We start from the raw sequence: 15,962 nt of genomic DNA on the forward strand, positions 1-15,962 counted from the left end.
GATTTGGTAAGGGCTGCTTCCGCCCACCCCCCACCCCCCAACTATTTCAACATTGCCATTCTCACAAGAGAGATGGCTTGTTCTCTCCTCAGCTCCTGGCTCACCCTGTCTTAGACCTGAGCCCTTCTGACATCCACTGACCCCTGAACCTTGCCTCTGACGTTTCCCCTCCTTGAATTTTCTTCTTAGCTTGCTCTCTGGTTTTCCCATTGATTCACCGAGCCTGTTCCTGATAATTGACTTTCCAACACCGTCCTTTGTAATTGACTCTCTTGGTCTTCCGTAGTTCTTTGAAGTAATCACAGTGTGATTAATTAATGCCCTGTACAATTGTGTGCTAATTACCTGCACTACCCACCGACCAACCATCTTATGAACTACATAAGGATGAGAGAAGTCGTTTCTTCCTTATTCCTTCACGCTTGGCACTTAATAAATACGTGTTGAAATAACAGGAACAACTACCTGGTTTTGCTTCTAAGATTATGTTCCCAAGGGCAGGGACTATTTCCATGTGGGGGTGGGGAGGTGTATGTGCAGAGGTGTGTGTACATGCTCATGTGTGTGGGACAAGGCACTGAGGGAGTCCAATAGGAAAGATCCAACAGGAAAGACAAGCTGCCCGCCATGTTGCCTTGCGTACAGAGTCAGCTGGCAGGGATGCACCTGCCTCTGCCTCCCCCTCTGCTGGGATTAAAGGGATGCGGCACTGCCCGACTAACCAAGACTTCTTAAACGGACTATATAATTCACATGCTCTGTCACTTGCAGCCAGGAAAGAGGAGACATCTGCAAATCTAGCCTTGTTTGAAACAGTGACGGCGGCCCCAGCGTTATAAGCAGGCAGAAACCCGATGGGCACACCCTGGATTAGAACGCAGTCGGCAAGCTGTGCAGGAGAGCATTCCCTGCAGCCACGTGTGTTTCATGTAAAGCCAACCTCCTGTCCATCAAACATCAGACCAGGGGCACTGCTGGCCTCCACTCAGAAGTCAGAGGGCTTTTCGGGATGGCTTTGATGACCAAGGCCTTTTGTAAAGACACCCTGGAAGATAGAACCTTCTCTTTGCTCCAGGCAGATCTCTGCCGGAGCAAATAGTTAACCTTAGATGTGATAGGAGCTCGCCCTTCAGAGTTGAAAGCTGTTGAAAAATAAAAGTCATGACATGTGATTGCTTGGGGGGCCTCACCTAAAGTTTCAGAGAGAAGCATCGGGAGATTGGAGGGGGGGGGCTCTGTAATTCCCCCCTTTCATAGGCACTGTAGGAGGGGCAGGGACACCCTTCCTTGCCTTTGTTTGAGTTTTCTTTTAATCAGCTTTAACAAGAGAAGAGGGTTGACCAATGTCTACATTTGTTCGTTGTTCTTCAGGTTTAAGCAGAGTGTTCGGGTTCTGACTTTGATCCTGCCTCCTGGGGTCCTCGCACATGCGCACATGCTCGGCTAGCTAGTTCAGCCTGCAGGACAAGAAACTGAGGGGAGTCCCTCAAAAAGGTAGTAAGGCTGTCATGCCGCAAAGCAGAATCAGCTGGCTGTGCAGCCCCACAGAGCCTGGAGACCCCGCTGTGAAGTTCCTGTCACATGCTCAATCATTCCACAAATGTTTATTGAACATTCACTGAGCACCGTCGGGGTGGGGGGGGGGGGAGATGCTGGAATCCGGAAGTGGACCGGGCAGGAAAAAAAAAAATCCAAGCTCTGATGATACTTATACACTGCTACACTTTCATGGGAAAGAGACATGAATGTGGACACATGTCACAGGAGAGAGTGAGAAGAGCCCTGGGAAAGATAAACCGGAAATGGAGAAGCATGTCCCAAGTGACTGAACACTAACCAGAGTCCTATCCTTCCTTTTGATCTTGTCCTTCTGTGCAAACAGGAAACCTACAGATACCCAGGAAGAGTGAGCTCGCCAGGCCCTGCGTTCCTACACTTGACCTTCACCAAAAGACCGAGAAGCAATTAACTGTCTACCTGATAATCTTCCTCCCATACCCCTAAGCTGAGCCTTGGGAGCCAGCCAACTCTGATCTGTTTTCTTCTCCTGGCCTTCTTGCAGAGCCTGTTCTGTGCGTCCTGTGTATCTGTCTCCTGGTCTCCCTTCATGCTGGCCCACCACTTTCTCTAATTCAGTGCTTCCATTATTATTAGACACTTGGACTTCCTTCATGTTCTCTCTGGGGCTGGGCATGTGTGATGGGAACTACTTGATCCCATGAAAGTTAATCTGACACTTCAAACTTCAGTTCTCTTGTCTGTAAAATGGGTCTGGCATTATGCCTGCCCCAGATGGCTGCTAGGATCCTATGGTATCTGGTTTGTGGGTGCTGAGTCAGAAGGCACAGTGGGCTTGTGAGGGCCTGAGATGAGGACAGCACCCCCCTCAAGGGGTACACCCTGATTGTCTCTTCCCTGCCCTGTGTCGACCCCCTCCCCCATCCCCACCTCTGACAGGCTGTCCCTCTCTGCTCCCCTTTCATCACAAAGCTTAACTCCTTTGGAATCTTTGCCTCTGGCCACTTAATGAGAAAATGCTTTGACTGATCTGAGCTCTCCCCCTTCTCCTTTTCTCATCAGCCTCATCCTCTCAAAAGCAGCCTGTTCAAAGAGAAGAGGGGTCTTGCTTGCTAGTCAAGACTGGAGAAGGCTGAGCAAGAGCTTGTGAGGCCCCTTAGTTTTAATGCCTGGCTTTGACAGACACTGTCTTATACCCTCAGAGAACAAGTCACCATTTTGGAACTCCCAGAAACCTTAGTGCTTGGTGTCAGAGAAGCTGGGAGAGAAGTTTATCCAGTGGACTCCTCTGAACAGAGACCCTCTGAGACCAGCCCTGCTTCTGCTGGAACCAGAACCCATGATTTTTTTTTTCCAGCATGGAAGCCTGGGGAATGTTGGAATGACACACGACACAGAAAGCCTTTCCCTATACCTGCTTCTGTACTTCCTGGACATTCAGACATCGGGTCACCTGTCTCTCCCACAGACTTTCAGAACTAAAGTCTCATTAGGGATGCTCAACTTCTGACAAAGCAGTAAATTACAGACCTGAAACTCACTGCTTTGATTTTTTTTCACATGTCTTCAGGAGGAATATAGTGACATGGGTCACCAAGCCAGGGACCTGTGATTCTTGCTTCCACTTCGGGCAGTGCTAGATCAAGCTCAGTTATGTCCAACTTACCTGGGACCATCCCACTGCATCCTCAGGCAGTCTGCTAGTCCATCTTTTAGACATAAGCAGCTGTCTTGTTCTTCTAAAGTTCTTAGAAGATCCCAGAGTGCACTGTTGTCAGGGGCTGGGTCTTGTGTCCCACCATGTCCCCTGAATTGCATTCAGTGCCAAGCTGGGCCCAAGGCAAGTTATTAAGCAATGTTTTCAGATAAGGGCCATGAGAATGTCAGAAGAAGGTAGTAGGCTCACAGCTGGAGGACATGGATTCAGAGGGCTCTCCTGGGAGGGTAACATTCCAGCAAGTTTCCAATAAATAGGCTAGCATATCCCATGCCTGTTCTACATGGTTCTCATTCCCATTGTCCTCTCAAGAGATTCTGGCCCCCCAGAACCAGTGTGCACAGGCCAGAAGAGGACGTAGGTCATCCAACTGGTGGTCAGCAAGCTCCAGAGAGCCTCCTGTCTCTGCCCTCCTTTCCAGTGATAACTGACTGGGGTGACAGATGACAGTGGCTGTGTGCCCAGTCCTTTTTTAACCTGGGTTTTGGGAATTTGAACTCAAGTTCTCACATACACCTCAAACCCCCTTAACCACACAGCATTCACCCTAGTCCACAAACCCAAAGCAACTCCAGGAACCCACCCAGAGGAAGCCATTCTTTTTAATGAAATACATGGTAAACTTCATGTTGTACTGAGTGTCTACGTCTGGCTTCATCCATGGAGTAAACAAAAAGACAGAAAGTCCTTTTTTTTTTTTAATTCTAAGGGCCTAGTAGGCACAAATTTACACACAGCCCTCCCTGCCTTTGCTCAATGGTCAAGCTATATCATTTGGAGTACAGATCTCTCCTAATACCTGGAGTTATAAGTAAGCAAGGCTGTCCATAGGGAGCTGAGGATCAGGTCTGATGATCTCAGATCTGAAACTGTCTGCTGCTGATTAAAGTGCTCTAATGGAACTAGACATACCATGACAGGGAACATCTGATTTAAAGAGCAAATGCATCAAGACTGAAGGACGAGGAACTATATAATCTTACGCAGCCTGGCCAAAACTCAGGGACACTTACTTGATGTGAGAGTGGCCAGAACACCAGATCGGGTCTGTGATCTAGTGTCTACGAAGATCAGTAAAACTGGAAGGAACAGGGTTCCCTGGACTGAACCCACAGAGATCAAACACCTCACTCCTTTTTCCAGAGAACCCTTAGGAAGATCCACAGGTTCTTTTGTGGCTGGCAGGAAGCCCTGAGGTCGTGGAGTGACTGACTTGAACGTAGACAGCATGGGTAGGTGTTGCTTATGTTTAACTGGGCAGCACTAAGTGCTTGCTGGACTCTCCTGTATTCACAGGGCTATAAACACTCCCAGGAGAGAGTATTCCTCTCCAGTGAACTAGGGGAGAGACGGTCCCTCGGGGGCTATTCCTCGGATTACTGTCTGAACAAGTCCTGTGTTATCAGTCTCACGGGAGGTCAAGAGGTCAAGCCGCGCAACCCGGCGCAGCTGCCGCCAGTGTCTTTAAAAGCTTGTAAGCATCTTGCCTGGAGCAGCCCAGGGTCACTCACACTCGGGGGTGGGGACTCCAGCCTCAGATTTGGAGGCTGCCCTTGCAACCCCACGGAAATCCCCCAAATGTCACTCTGTTCACAGGGAGCCCTGCCTCCCAGGCTTTCTGTGGAGTAACAAATAAATTGACTTTCATCCCGACCTAGACTGGGGGTGGGGCTGAGGCTGGGGAACTCTTTGTGGGCGGGACTTCCGAAAGGAGTGGTCTGTGGCTCCTTGAAGCTACTCGGTTAGAAGAACGGTGAAAAAGTCCTCAAAGAACATGGTCAAGCCTATCCTTTAAAATACAGCCGAGCGGGGCTGGGGATTTAGCTCAGTGGTAGAGCGCTTACCTAGGAAGCGCAAGGCCCTGGGTTCGGTCCCCAGCTCCGAAAAAAAGAACCAAAAAAAAAAAAAAATACAGCCGAGCCAGTCATTTCTCTAAATTCAAAAATAAAACTGAGCCTGCGGGTGGAGGGACCCAATGAAGCAAAAACAATCCAGTCATAGGCTCAACTTTAAATCTTTTTTTTTTTCTTTTTTTAGGAGCTGGGGACCGAACCCAGGGCCTTGCGCTTGCTAGGCAAGCTCTCTACCACTGAGCTAAATCCCCAACCCTCGCCTTTAAATCTTTAAATCAGATGGGCTCCAATCCCAGTCACCAGGGCTGTTATAGCCACTCTCCCAAGTCGGGAGGCAGCCGGGCCCCACAATGTATTAGAATATTTCAGGGAAGAAATTGCAACATGGCAAAGCCAAACTTTGTCTCTCCCCGTCACCACTGAAGCCTTGGAGGTGGCTGGCTCTGCAAACTCCGAATCTGCCAGCTCACTGGACTCCCAATAGGGAACTGGAGCGGTAATGGTACAGTTTGCACATTTTTAGCTCTCTCTAGAAGAATTTGATGTCTCTGTAACCAGGGGAGTATTTTAGTCTCCTGTCTCTCACCTGGTGGGTGCCATACCCACGCTCGCTCGCTCGCTGGATTGCCTCAAGACCAGAGGAGGCAGATGCTGTAACTTCAAGCGAACAAGAGCTCACTGACTGCCTGTCCTGAGCTGCAAAGAACAAAAGCAAAAGGCTCTTTGAACCTTTCAGCGCCCCATCCTCACATATGCAAATGAAGCCTGTAAGACAACCCAGCCTAGACCTCCGGGAGAAGAAGGAGAACTTCGGAGGTCCAGCTGCTGCTGGGCCCAAAGGAGATGAAAGGTGTTTCTCAGAGGAAGCGGTCTTTTTTCTTTCTTTCTTTTTTTTTTTTTCTTTTTTTCGGAGCTGGGGACCGAACCCAGGGCCTTGCGCTTCCTGGAAGCGGTCTTAATAGTCTCCTTGGTCACTGGCAGGGAGGAAAGACAAAGTGGCATCCCCAACAAAGGGGACTGTTTTAGCAACGCTCATGGGTACAGGAAGTTGAGGCAAAGTCCGAGGGAAGAGAGGACAAGAAGAGAGGAGGGTGGCTGGAGAGGCAGAGGCAGTGGAGAAACCAATCAGGGAGTCTAAGGCCACAGTCTGGAGAGTTTGGGTGTGGTGTATGGAACCTGGGGACCCCATGAAGATTTCTGAGCTGAGCGGGCTGGTGCGGGGAGGGAGCAGGAAGGTCTGGATGGGAGTATAAAGTAGTGAGGAGGTCAGGCTGGTGCAACAAGCTGGGTGAGAGACAATGAGGACAGGGTGGGGGCAGCTACCTTCCAAGATGAGGAGTCAGACTTAATGGTGTGTGTGGGAGGGATGTCGCTCATGATGTTTTCTGTTGGCCGCCCTTCCCCTCAAGACCATCGTGAAAACTGGGTATAGTACAGTGAGTGGTTCACACCTATAATCCTGACACTTGAGCACCCGAGGCAGAAGGATCACCGTGAGATCCTGGGCAGCCTGGACTAAGAGTGAAGTCTGGTCTCAAAGACAAACCAAACACACACACACACACACACACACACACACACACACACACACACACACACACACACACACACACACCAGAAACAGACAAACAAAAACAGACAAGTCTCCTAAAGGAAAGGCAAGGTTAGAAAGAGCTTCTGTAACTCGGAGGACAGGTTCCCCAGCAGCTACAGGAGTCCATTTTATCTTAACTTGATCTACCTGGGCTCCTAGAGGCTCGCCTTACAGACACCTGTTCCGAACCCAGGAGCCACTGCATTAACAAATCTGTGATTAGTCCCTTGACCCATGGCGCAAACACCATGTCCGAGGAGGTAATAGCATTCCACCAGGTTCATCTTTCTGACAGGGCAAATCATGGCTTACTGAATCCACTCTTTGATCTTCAGCCTGCAATCCGCTTCAGGTCATGGCCTTGCACAACATCAGGGTGTGTGGATCGTAAGCTCAGGTTACCTCAGGATCGGCCATGTTCTTCAGTCTCTGAGCCTCAGTTTCCCCTTGCCTTCAAGCTGAGCTGTAGTGCAGGTCTAACTGAGGTATTACAGGTAAAGAAGAGGGCCAAGAGCGTGGCCCAGCATTCTCAGCAGGAGATGCTCATCGCCATGGTAACCCTATTTCCTTTCCTCATTAGGTTCCCACAGCTACTTTCAACCCTCCCCATTTCCAGGTTTTTCCTTCACACCATCCCCTCTGGGGAGGACGTCTCTTTTTCTGCTTCAGTTCAGACTCTGCAGGCTAGAGCCTCATCCCGCATCTTTTTTTTTTTTTTTTTTGGTTCTTTTTTTCGGAGCTGGGGACCGAACCCAGGGCCTTGCGCTTCCTAGGTAAGCGCTCTACCACTGAGCTAAATCCCCAGCCCCATCTCATCCAGCATCTTAAATCCCGCATCTCCATCCTGCTCCACCCTCAGTCCCTGGCCCTAGTGTGTTCCGGCCTAGTATCTCTAGGGAATAAAACCTAGAACTTCAGGGATCTTAAAATAAACCAATTGGTTGATACACCCTAGTGGCTGGAGCCTTACTTCGTGTTAGTCTAAGTCTACGTTGAATCTCTGAGATAGGGTGGGTTTACATAGGTAGCCCAGGGTGGACTCAAATGCGAGATCTTCACACCTCAGCGTCTGAAATAAGTAGGGTTGCATGTGGCCATCATGTCTGGCTTGGTATTGGATTCTTCTGCAGCTCTCTCTCTCTCTCTCTCTCTCTCTCTTTTTTTTTTTTTGGTTCTTTTTTTTTCCGGAGCTGGGGACCGAACCCAGGGCCTTGCGGTTCCTAGGTAAGCGCTCTACCACTGAGCTAAATCCCCAGTCCCTCAGCTCTCTTTTTTTGTTTGTTTGTAATTCTGCCTCCTAGAGAGAGCATCCTTTGGGAGACTGATTTATTTTGAAATAAGTCATTACTGACTTATTCTGTAGTTTGTATGTTCTTCTGGTGAATTCCACGAGGGTGGAATATGGAGAAGCTAATATGGTAGGGCATACCTGGAGTCCTAGCGCTTTGGAGATCAGGCAGGAGGATCAGAAGTTCAAGGCCAGTTGAAGCTTCACAAGGGTTCAAAGACATCCTGGACCACAAGAGTCTCTGCAGGGGGCCAGGGTTTGGTTCCTGGAACCCACATTGGGTCACTCATAACAGTAGCAGGGGTTGCTGGCCTGATGGCCTCTGAGGGCACCTGCAGACACTTGGTGTACATTCCTACACTCAGACTGACATAAAATAAATAAATAAACTGGGGCGAGGACATTCTGAGAGGCGGAAACAGATATCGCCACGCGGAACCTTCATCCTCTCTACCCCGAGTTGATGGTGAATGACGGGTTAACTAAAAATAAAATAAAACAGTTTTGTAAAGCATGAGGGTAGCTATCCAGCTATCACAGGAAGTGGCTGTAACTCGGGTCTTTTCAGGGCAGTGAAGCTCGGTGGTTGAGATCTCCCCAGCTAAGAGTTTGCCAGCTGCCACCCACCCACAGTTGGCTTTGTTTGAGAACTATTCTCTTGAATTGATGGTTGATATATTTATAGGTCTGGATTCGAGAAGTTTAGCTAAATTAGCTAACTGAGGAACATACACAGAGCAAAGGGCCAATCAGAAAACATCCATTTCTTGGTCAACTAACTGGAACGATTTTTTATAACCCCCAAAGGTTATAGGCCTGTCTATAGGCCTGTCCCTGGGCCAAAGCAGGAGGTCTATAATCATTTGGTAAGCTAGGCATTCCTGTAGCCCTGCCTATTTGGGAAGCTGAGGCAGGAGGATCACTTTAACACAGAAGTTTAAGGTTGTCCCAGGCAGCATAATGAGGACTTGTCTCAAAAAGGGATGTGGCTCAACTGGTAGAGTGATTCTCCCAGATTCAGTTCCCAGCAGCAAATAAACCAGATACCATAGTGCATCCCTGTAACTGCAAACCGCTAAGGAGGCAGAAGCAAGTTCTGGGTTATCCTTGGCTATATAATGAGACGGGGGTGAGCCTGAGCTACATGAGACCCTACCTTAGAGAGAGGAAAAAAAACCAAAAAACAAAAACAGTAGTAAAAGGAGTGGATTTTCAAACCTCAGACTGGACCCTGGTCTCTGTGGTATATACTGATATATAATGATATATATTGATATGTATTGATATGTATTGATATATATTGATATATATATGGCAGAGACTTTGACATTTCCTCTGTGATAATACCAGACAACTGTATGGGTTTTTTTGTTTGTTTGTTTATTTTTTACCATTGCTGAATTTATAGCAATGTTTTGACATTTAAAATTGTGTGTGTGTATGTGTGTGTGTGTGTGTGTGTGTGTGTGTGTGTGTGTAGGTGCACATGTATATGTGGTGGAGGCCAGAGGCCAATCTCAGGTGTCATTCCTTAGGTAATATTGGCCTAGTTTTTTTTCTTTTCTTTTTTTTTTTTTTTTTTTTCGGAGCTGGGGACCGAACCCAGGGCCTTGCGCTTGCTAGGCAAGCGCTCTACCACTGAGCTAAATCCCCAACCCCTGGCCTAGTTTTTTTGTTTGTTTGTTTGTTTGTTTAAAAACAGGGCCCAAGGCTTGCCAATTAGGCTAGGCTGGCTGGCCAGACAGTAAGCCCTCGTGTTGCGCCTGTCTCTACCTCTCCAGTGCTGCTTTTTCTTTTCTTTCTTTATCTTTTTTTTTCCCCATGGGCTCTGGGGATCGGACTTGAATGGCAAACACCTTACTGTCTGTGGTATCTATACCCCCAGCACTGAGAGTAAAGTTTTCTTGTCTCAGCCTATCGTCACGTGGTGGGGAGGAGGCTCTGTAAAACATCCTAATATCTAGAGTGATCCCTCTGCATGGGAAGATGGGGAACAATTGCCTGACACTTCTCCAGCCACTCCCTGAGGGACTGTACAATGCAGTCTTGGCCACACTCCAGCGTGAGTCACGGTCCTCCCAGTTGCCTTTTCTAATTTCAGGCAGTCAGAAAAAGCGCCTGCCATGCCCCCTCCAGAGCCAATCCACAAGCAACACAGTTTTTATTACATGTGCCATCCCTCGCCGGTCGTCTGGCCCAGATTCTGTACTTTCCAGTATAAACACTTTCATTGCTTAAAGCCCAGATTGGTAGAAAACACAATTTGAAAGGGATCCAAAGCGAACTTTTTTGAGTCTTGATCTATTGCCTCACATTTTAGGGTTAGATGAAGAACCAAACAACAGGTGAATGCCTGCTTCGGAAGGTGCCAAAGTTTCTCTGGACGTATGTTTCTCTACTCAAATTTCCAGCAGAATGAGCAGTTAATCCCACCCCCCCCCTTCTTTTTTTTTTTTTTTTTTAAACCTTTGGCTTTAAGATTTCTCCGTCTATGGCTGCCTGGAATTCTCTTTGTAGACCAGCAGGCTGACCCTGAACTCTCAGAAATCTAGTGCTGGGATTAAAGGCCTGCGCCAAGACCGCCCTGTTAGATAGAGTCTCTTTCTGAAAGGTCTCCTGACCTTTCCTGCCTGATTGTACTTAAACCAGAATCCTCAGGAACCATCAACCTTGCTTTCAAGAGAGTCTCTCATTCCCTTAGATAGGAAGCCCTAGGGATGGATGTGTCTGTCTCTACCTCTCCAGGGCTGGAATTTGTTTTACCGATGCCTGCCCCTCCTCCACCTTCGGGTCAGGTTCTGGAGATCAAACTCAGGTCCTAATGTTTCTAAGGCAAGCAAGCACTTGACTGGCTGGCACCTCCCCAGTCCAGTAGCTAAGTTACCTGTTCTGGTATGAAACCTTTCACTCGGGTTGAGAAGGGGACTCACTCACTCACTCATGCTTACCTTAGAGTTCTCAATCAGCAGGAATTCTGAAGACTTCCTAAGTTTATCAGGTGCCACATTTTTTAAGAAAGGTGTTTGGCTGCAGGGCTGGGAACGAAAGTGTTCCACCACAAAGTTGCATCCTCAACCCTCCCTTCTGCGAGTTTTTTGTTTGTTTGTTTGTTTGTTTTAGGTTTTTTTGGAAACAGCCAGGGCAAGGGGAAGCAGGGGTTGGGTGGGGCTGGTGAGATGGCTCAGTGGGTAAATTATCTCGTTGTCAATTCTACCTTGGTTCTCAAAACTCACACGGTGAACTCCTATGTCCTCCACACGCGCATACCATGATACCCATACTCCTCCAACAATATGTTGGAAATATTTTCTTTTAAAAGATTTATTTATTTATTATATATGAGTACACTGTAGTTGTCTTCAGACACACCAGAATAGGGCATCGGATCCCATTACAGATGGTTGTGAGCCACCATGTGGTTGCTGGGAATTGAACTCAGGACCTCTGGGAGAGCAGTCAGTGCTCCTAACCACTGAGCCATCTCTCCAGCCGGGAATTTTTTTTTTTAATTAAACAAAATAAAAAGATTATGAGAGCAAGCACGGTGGCCCACACCTCTAACCCCAGCATTTGGGAGGCACAGCAGGCAGATCTCTGAGTTCAAGGCCAGCCTGGTCTACATAGTGAGTTCCAGGATGGCCAGGGCTACACAGAGAAGCCCTGTTTTGACAAACAAAGCAAAAAGAGTTTATGGTAGCAACTAGTGGATGAATACCACATGGCTCATCTAGAAAAGAGAAATAAAAAGAAACCTAGCAGCGTGTATTAGCTGTGAGTCAGGACTGTGCCAGGGATGACCTTCTGACTACAATGTGGCTTCTCAGGTGTGGTGGCACGCAAGGATACTGAGGCAGGATTAAAGGAGGTTCAAGGCCAGCCAATAGTGTTTTTCTAGCATGTGTAAGGCCCAGGGTTCCATCTCTAACTCCAAAATAAATGAATAAATAAAAAACAAGAATGATTCATGTTCCTTAGGACGCCTGCTGTTCTGCTAGGGCCATGGGGGCAGGAGGATGAGGAGTGGGTGACCTCTGAAGAGTTCAGTTCAGTGACAAGTGCCACCACAGACTGACGCTCAAAGCACAATGGGATTACTGAAAGTGGTGTGGACTTGGAGGCCCTGGCAGAGTGGGGAGTCAGAAAGTTGTCTTTACAGAGCCTCAGTTAATAGAAAAGAACCTTCTAGAAGGACAAAGCCTAGGGCAGGTTGATAAAGTGAGGTGGAGCAGGGCAAACCATCCCTGCAAGGACCAAGAGAAGTGGAAGGGGAAGAAACAAAGGTTGGGCAAGCGGGCTGGCTTGGAGGCAGCAGGAGGAGCTAGGGTGTGAGTTAGGGAGGTGCAATGTCAGCTTGCACGGCGGCAGCAGTAGCGGCAGCGGCAGGCTCTGCACTGCTTGGAAGAAGACATTTTGGAGCAGTCGAGGGTGGGAGACAGGTGTAGAATGGCGGCTCTTTGCAACACAAGATACCTCACGGGGCCCAACAATGCAGAGCTTAGCAGGGTTGGCTAGTGTACCGACCTGGTGATAACCGCACTGATAGGTAAGTCTGTGACCTTTGATCTCTTGATACCAGCAGGCAGTGGGTTTTCTCTGGAAGCTCTGAGCCCTGGGCTGGAAGTCTGTGGATGAAAGGTGACTCAGGTAGAAGACCAGTGTCAACATCAGATAGCCTTCAGGAGCTGTCCACCTTGTCGTCTTTTAGAAGTGTGTCTTGTGTGTGTGTGTGTGTGTCGTGTGTGTTGTGTGTGTGTGGTGTAAACATGTGTTGTATGTGCGTGTGTTGTATATGTGTGTTGTGTGTGTGTTGTATGTGTTGTGTGTGTTGTGTAAACATGTGCTGTGTGTGTGTTGTGTAAATATGTGTGTGTTGTGTGTGTGTTGTGTATGTGTGTCGTGTGTGTACACTACACTACAGGTGTACAGGTCAGGGGCAGCTTACAGGAATTGGTTGGGTCTCTACTCCCACCATGCGGATTGATCTCGAATTTTCAGACTTGGTGACAAAGGCCTTTTAGCAGCTGGGCCACCTCTGAGGCTCCACCATGTTCCTTGAGACAGGTTCTGTCACTAGAACTTGGGACTCACTGAGGAGTCTTCCTGACTGGCTGGTCAGCAGCCCAGAGTTTCTGCCCCTGCACCCTCATTGTTAGGACTATAGCTAAGCCACCATGCTGAGCTTCTCACCGAGGCTCTAGAGCAGCAAGCACTTCTGACTGGGCTCCTTGCTTTTTCTCCTCTCAAGTCAGAGTCCCGCCTTGCAAGGCTGGGGACTCAGTCCATGCAGGGTCTTTTGATCAGAGTGAGGGAGGAGTTATTGGTCCAGGCAAGGGAGTAAGCTGGTGGCAAACTGAGCCCTGGAAATTAAACTGAAAGGGAATGAGCTGCTGATGTCTCAAGCCTCACTTCTCCTTGGATGGTGGAGTTCAGCAACTTAAGGAGGACGAATTGCCTCCCACTATGCCTCAGCACCAGGAGGGTAAGTCAGCTTAGGCCACCGACTAGTGTCAGAGCCAGGCCTCATACTCTAAGTGTGGATCATCTTTATAAATCTCACCCTTTATGTGTTTAATTTAAGCAAGTGATCCACCACTGAATTGTGTCCCTCCTGTACAAGAGAAGGGCTTAAAACAGCTTCTTTCTCGAGGGAGACAACCCCTCCCCAACAGAATCTACGTTATCATTCTTTCCTGCTACCAGTGGTGGCCAGGAAGGAATTCTACCCAATAACCCAAATTCTTCACACAATAATAATGCTTCACATGGTAGGGCCCTAAACCCAACTCATCGACTTCAATGCTCTCAGGCCAAAGTTGCTATGGTTGAGTAGCCACTAAAAGAAAGAGAGAGAGAGAGAGAGAGAGAGAGAGAGAGAGAGAGAGAGAGAGAGAGAGAGAGAGAGAGAGCAAGCAAGCATGGTGGTTCCTATCTGTAAAGTCAGCATTTGGGAGCAAGTGGTTTTGAGAATTCAAGGCCTGCCTCAATCCTGAGGGACTGCCAGGCTGTTTACAGTCCCAACATCCATCTATCATGACTGGAGTCCCCAGTGGTTGAGGGTCTTTTTTGAGAACCCTAATAAGTGAAATTTTATCACAGCATTGCTGACCCCAAAGTAACAGGATGGGCACTTCTGGAGGGAGCTTTGAGCTTCCATTCATCAAGGTTAGCTGCAATATTTGGCAGGCTAGAACCCTCGGGGGAGTAACTACTATCTTATTAGGTTATAAATACATTTAATAGCTTTGGTACTGACTTCTTATTCTGGAGTATTGAGGAAGAAAAAAAAAATAGAACTGGTAATCACTTGAGCCTGAGTGTAAAGTCACTATTTTTAAACGGCCAGTTTACCTGCAGTATTGATCCTGAATGCTCTCCCACTCAGGACGACTCCACCTCTACTGCTGTCTACATTAAGGAAGGCTCCGCTGGCCCATCATCTGCTCCCAAGAATTAAAAGGGGCCCTAGATTTGAAACTCAAATAGTCTCATTTTGACTCAAACTAGACCAACTTAGTTCAAAGAAAGCCCCAGAGGCTCCTCGGGGCTCCCCCGCCCCCACTCTCTGTGGCATCTCACCTTCAAATGGACCTTTGTTTAGCTTTGTAGAACCGGCCACGGAACCTCTCACGCTAAGCGCTTTACCATTGAGAGCACACCCACCACTTTAACGTGAGAGAGGTCTTTTCCTTCATGCATCTGAGAAAGAGCATACTTAAAGGAATTCACCTCATGACGACTTCTGGTAGAGCGGGTTTGAGCTTACCTCATTTCCAGCTGCTGAGTGACCTCTGGGTCCATGGGGCTGTACGGATGGACCTTCCAGTCACCAGCCACCAGGACTGCCTCGAGGAATGCTTTGGTGGCTTGGTGGGAAGCAGTAGTCCCTCACTGACTACGAAGGAAGCTAAATAAACCCACACAGGTGCTGCGAGCTCCATCTGGGTGGGTAACACCCGTTGCATCTACCCTCTTCTGCTCCCACTCCCGCCATCCCATCTCCATCTCCTCCCTGTGCTCACATGCCACTGCCTCTAGCCCTGAAGCTGCCACCCTGGGGTGATGTGTGCCCTGTAGCTGCTTTGCCAGTGACCTCTGCTGCACTGTTGTCCACCAGTGTCTCAAGGAAGGGGTGGTAAGGGGACCAGAGGAGTCACCATGGTGCAGATATAGTGCTGTCTACCCATGGCCTGGAGGGACAGGCCTCTACCTCAAAAGGAGGCTAGACAGGGTCTTCTGGAGGACTTCCCCACCTAGAGACCGCTAAGTGAGTCTGGGCAATCTGGAGCTGGCTTTAAAATCAGCAACGGGGTGGTGGGGGTGGGGAGTGGCTTACAACAAACAGTGAGAACAGAAGGTTTGTGTGGGAAGATGGTCTAAAACAAGCAGTGTCTGTGGTAATGAGCTGTTGTTAGGAAGTATGTGGGGCCTCCAAGGCAGGCTGCTGCCTTTCCAGGGCTGGGCTTTTTGGGGAGAAGGGATGCAGGAGGGCAAAGCAAGGACCCGACTGAGGCACTTGGGGACATTATAGAGCAGAGAAGTCCACTAGTTTGTGTGGCAGCCATGCTGGCCTGCTCTTGAATCTTGGCACCACTCCACTGTACTGTACGACATCCAGGGAAATGAGGACTTGTGAGGTATCAGCAGGAGTCCCAGTGAGAAACATGGCAGGGTGGTGAAGCACCTGAGGGCTGGCAAAAAGGAGAGGGACCAGTCCAATCTGGAACTGGAAGGGGCAAGAAGAGGGTGTGGTACCAAACGTCAGCTGTCTGGAGCTGTGTGGCCTTAGAAGGGGTAGCAGTTCACTGCCAACCTGCACCTAGAGGGAGCCAGGTGTAAATTCCCTCAGCATCTCTATCCCACCCCACCCACTTTGGCTCCTGACCCCTAGCCAAAGGCCAAGGGGCCGGTCAGGAAGAGGAGGGGGCCAGGGAAGACTCAGAATATTCTGCAGACTAAATTCCAAATACCCCACGGTCATGGCAGATGGGTTTG

Source organism: Rattus norvegicus, chromosome 3, assembly GCF_021556685.1.
Source record: "Rattus norvegicus strain SHRSP/BbbUtx chromosome 3, alternate assembly SHRSP_T2T, whole genome shotgun sequence".
Classification (NCBI taxonomy): Eukaryota; Metazoa; Chordata; class Mammalia; order Rodentia; family Muridae; genus Rattus; species Rattus norvegicus.